Source organism: Sapajus apella, unplaced genomic scaffold (assembly GCF_009761245.1).
Source record: "Sapajus apella isolate SASKATOON/1434 unplaced genomic scaffold, GSC_monkey_1.0 scaffold1814, whole genome shotgun sequence".
Lineage (NCBI taxonomy): Eukaryota > Metazoa > Chordata > Mammalia > Primates > Cebidae > Sapajus > Sapajus apella.
In genome coordinates this window covers 7,788-12,555 of record NW_022438740.1, presented here as the reverse complement: position 1 = coordinate 12,555, position 4,768 = coordinate 7,788, and the positions used below count along the sequence as shown (strand labels likewise).

The window sequence follows — 4,768 nt, the reverse complement described above, 5'->3', positions numbered from 1 at the left end:
AAACTCAGGATCGGCTGTATACATTGAATGCAATATATCCAGTGAGTACTGGAAGACTTCAGGCTCTTCTGCTTCCACCAGCTCCATGCTGAGCCTAGAAAAGGAGAAAAAAATCAAAGACCAAGTCAGAGAAAATAAGACACGCAGAGCCCCAACTAGATTTCATGGGTAGCACAAGAAAGTGGTTAATAAAGAAAAAACATAGATCCATTAATGACGTAACAAATTATTGCCCTATGTTGGGATGGGCAAGAGTAGGGTAAAAAAGAATGAAAGAGAAAGAGAGAGAGAGAGAGAGAGAAAGTAGCTCAGTGAACCGTCCAGATGACACACTGATGAAGGAGTAAAAGGACACTCTGAGTTAGTACCCTCAGAACACACAGCGAACACTGATCATAAAAACAAGAATGGTCAACCTACGGTAGTTAGTACATGATAAGGGGAGGAAGAAATGGAACCCTAAATATCTACTGCAATGAAAACCAACAGCGGTGTTAGTAGGGATAGTTCAGGCTTCGTTGAAAACACGGTATCGATATTGTCAGCCCACTCTGTTTTCCCTGGACCTGGCGTCTCCAGGTGTCAACACATAATTAGCTGTTCACAATAGTTCAGAGTTACCTGGGGCATGGTGGGCCTCGCTCTTCTTCCTCTTCTTGGTTATTTTAATCTCTGCAATAAATTCAGACAGGGACAGACAAAATAAGCCAGTTCCCCTACACCCATAACAGTCCACTGTCTAATCCCTGCACAGGGACCTCAGGCTCCTCAGCATGAGAACAGGATCATGTGAGAGATAGACTTCAGGAGGTCTGAAGGCCAATCATGATAGCATAGCTTGGTGTGAGTGTGCAACACCTGCCTGGGGTTTCAATGTCCTGACAGTCGGTCCAGGGTGCGACGGCCACGGCCTGAGACTAGAGAGAGAGCAAAGCTCACTGACCACCACCCCCCCCTCCATGTCCTTGCTTCAGACTGGAATCCAGAGTGATCAAAATCTACACTGATGTACAGGTTCAGCCCACAGTGATGACAACTCTCAGCCCAGCCAGGGGAGCAATGCCCAAAGACTATGGGGTCTATCTGGGACACAAAATGGAGCTTTATCGCCTTCACAATGGAGTACTCACTGTCTATGTCACCAGCCAAGTCGAATTCCTGCTCCTCTAATGAGTGCAAGTTGCTCCTGTAAGGCTCATTGAAGGCAGATGTGCCCAGGAGGAACTGAGAGAGTCGAATAACCTTTATCCCAGGACTCCTGGGGGGCTTCCTCCTCCACAGACTCCTGCAGATTCCTGATGAGCAAGGCAGGACAGGATGACAGAAGATTAAACCAACAGAGATTAGACAACAAAGTCTCCCAGCTGATCTGATGGAAGTCAGAATGGAGTGGTCCCAGAAAGCAAAGGCATTTTTCCTTCAAGAGAAAAAAAACTATCCTTCTAAATGCAGGGCGGAGGGTGACTACCTTGGGGACAGAGCACAAATGAGCAGCAGGTGCTCAGTGCATTTGCACAGATGAGCCACTGCAGGCTACCCAGACTCCCTGTAAACTCTCATCATGAACTGCAACACGAGAACTAACATGGGACTTCAACTACCTCGCATAAGTTGTGTTGAATTTTACATGTGACATTCAAGTGAACAGAGCTCTTGAGGCATTTCAGACACCCAGACCTTGTGTATTAAGGGCCTCCTTTTTCTAGTATTTTGATATCATATGTATATTTTTTGAATTTCTTCTCTTCACAAATCCTAGCAAACATGCTAACAAGAAATAGGCAGAAAGCATATATGCGTCTCTCCCTGGAATTAAACACATGGGAGAGAACAGGCGAAACCAGGAAATCCCTGTTTGCTGAGTTCACCTGGCTCATCTGATTGCATATTCCTATATTAGGACGACTAAAAAATTAAAACGTATAAAAGTGCCGCAAATCACGCACAACTTTGTCAATAAGGACAATTTGTAGCTGGGTGAAGGGAAGAAAGAGTTCTAGTCATCACTTCCCCGTTTTCCCTGGAGCTGCAGTCTTCAGGTGTCACTACTGAGCTAACAGCCCACAACTCCACCGCATTACCTGGGGGTCACTGGCCCTTTTTCTTCCTCTTCCTCATCATCACTTTGACTTTCTGTAAATAAATTCAGAGAAACAGGCCACATTAAGAAAATCACACTTCACATACGACCAAATCAGTGTTTAGTCATAGCACAAGCACAGAATTGTTCTCAGGGCAAAAATACAAATTCTGACAGGAAGACTCTAGGGTGCCCTGGATGAAGCCTGGTGAGTAGATGAGCCTGCTTTCCAGATGCACAGGCCAAAATCTCCCTGTACAGGTACACCATAATGCCATATTCTCTCCGCGAGTCTATGCAAAGTTAAACCAAATTTTTTCCCCAGGAAATCATAAAAAATTAGTCAAACTATTTTCTGGGAGTGTTGCTACAATACTGACTTACCTCACCAGGTAGCAAGGTCATTGAATGGTTAGAGGCATCTGTACTTGAAACTGGATGGATATGTAAATTCTAACAACACTTGCTTGAAAAAGAATCTGTGAGCTTTGCACAGTGGCAGTGTCGTAGCCAATGAGGTTTATCTGAGACGCAATTAGCAGTAATTGAAAATTTTTCCCAATACCCCACCATGATGACTTGCAATAAAGTCGCATTGGCAATTTTTGAGCGTCTCTAGGGAGACTGAATTAAAAACAGATAAAACAAAAACAAACAGAAAAGAATCTGTGGGCCCGGCACGGTGGCTCACGCCTGTAATCCCAGCACTCTGAAAGGCCGTGGTGAGCACTCCACGAGGTCAGGAGGTCGGGACCATCCTGGCTGCCACGGTGAAAGCCTGTCTCTACTAAAAATACAAAGAAATTAGCTGGGCGTGGTGGCACGCGCCTACAGTCTCAGCTGCTCAGGAGGCTGAGGCAGCACAATCGTCTGAACCCAGGAGGCAGAGGTTGCAGTGACCTGAGATCGTGTAACTGAACTCCAGCCTGATAGCAGAGGGAGACTCCATCCCCACCTCCAAAAAAATTAAATCTGTGAGTTCAAAGAGCAAGGCGGGTGAAGAATTGAAGATCTGGAGTTCAAGACCAGCCTGTCCAATATGGTGAAACCCCATCTCTACTAAAAATACAAAAATTAGCTAGGTGGGGTGGTAAGCACCTGTGGTCCCAGCTACGCAGGAGGCAGAGGCAGGAAAATCACTGCAGTCGTGTAGTGGAGATTGCAGTAAGCCAAGATGGTGCCACTGCACTCCAGGTCAGGTGACAAAAGGAGACTCCATTTCAACAACAACAGCAAACAATATGTGACACTACGAAGAAAAATCAGACCGGCCATTGCACTGATGGGCTGGAGAGCCGGGCTGAGGCTTGCTTCACGGAAACACATCAGCAAGGTAAAGAGGAAATATTTTCATCCTGGTTTCAAGGTGACTGTGCAGCTAAGCAAGCTGACTCAAAAGAGATCAAGACCGACGCTCGGAGCAGTCAAACCTGGGGAACAATATCGCCAAATGAATAGGCAAGGCTCCCGGTTTCCTTAAAAAGAAACGGAAACTCCATGAACATCGTTCAGGGACAGATGACATAATGACAGGAGATGAGAGATACCGACTCAAAGCTAGGAGACCTGACAGACACCTACTGTACACCTCCTGCACTCAGGTGACCATGAGTTTGTCACACCGGCCTGGGGTCTGGTAACTTGATACTTGGGCCTGGGAGACAAACGCATGGCATGAGCTGAGGGAGAGATAAAAATTCCCTGATATCTGCGTTTAGTATCCCATCATACATTTTTATTCAAACCGATTTGTGTGTATAGAGCCTGTCTTCAGAGTTGATCTTCCTCAGCCTAGACAGAGGTACCAAAAACAAGGAATGTAGGGGTCACCTGAAAGAATGATTAGAGCATCCTCCACTACATCATGAGATGACGGACTCTTGACAGCCAGTGCAGAGTCGACATTGTCTGCCTTGAATGGGATTTCACTGGTGTCTCCGTGAGGCTGGCTGGAGTCAGTAGGGCCATAGCTATTTGAACGAGTGATGAGACATTCCTCCGGTGAGTCTTCAGGGACTCTCTTGACATCAGCCCTCGCCACCTCCCCGATGAGCCTGAGGGTATAGAGATGACAAAAGATTAAACAAAGGGGGATTGGACCCCAGCAAGTCCTGGCTGGTTTTCACAGGAGGAATCAGAGAGGGGTCTCAGAAGGCAAATGGGAGGTTCCCTTTGAGAGGAAACAGGCAATCCTCCTCTCTGCCACAGAGCATGGCTGCCATGGGAGCCGGAGAGAAAGAGAGCAGCTGGTATTCATCACACTGGGCAGAAAGGAGCTGAGAAGAACAGAGACTCGGTTATCCCTGCATAATTCAGACACGGCACTCAGCACATACAAAGAACCACAACAGCTGCCACACCCCGTGTCTAAGTTGGGTTGAACTGAACGTATTGTGGCCAAGGGAATGGAGGCTTTTGGCCCATGGCAGACACCACAGAGGGTGAGATTCTAGAACTTTTCCATACTTTACCACCCACTACTTGCTCCTGATTATTCAGCGTTACCTGGGGACACGTGACTCCTGTATTTGCTCAGACTCTGCGACGTGAACATCTTCTTCCTCATCTTGGTCATTTTCTGCAAGTACAGATGTGTTCGTTCAGATATTTCCCCTTTCACACTCTGCAAGCACAGTCAGCCCAATGTGCACAGGGACATGAACGTCTGCGTGTGGGTCCCTGTTCTAC

At 46.8% G+C, this 4,768-nt stretch overlaps 1 long non-coding RNA gene and 1 other non-coding gene across 2 annotated transcripts in view; one reads left to right on the top strand and one right to left on the bottom strand.

The window, feature by feature from the left end:
- Nucleotides 1-9: 9 nt before the first annotated feature.
- The window catches only part of LOC116546994, a 5,186-nt gene continuing 427 nt past the window's right edge, over nucleotides 10-4,768 (bottom strand). The window contains exons 2-6 of the long non-coding RNA XR_004266903.1: nucleotides 3,911-4,134; nucleotides 2,082-2,133; nucleotides 1,131-1,295; nucleotides 622-672; nucleotides 10-94 (exon numbers count right to left, since the gene is read on the bottom strand). This is a non-coding gene — a long non-coding RNA (uncharacterized LOC116546994). The remainder of the gene's footprint in view (nucleotides 95-621; nucleotides 673-1,130; nucleotides 1,296-2,081; nucleotides 2,134-3,910; nucleotides 4,135-4,768) is intronic.
- On the top strand, nucleotides 2,565-2,704 carry LOC116546995. Its single transcript, XR_004266904.1, has one exon. It is a non-coding gene; the product is annotated as a U4 spliceosomal RNA (small nuclear RNA).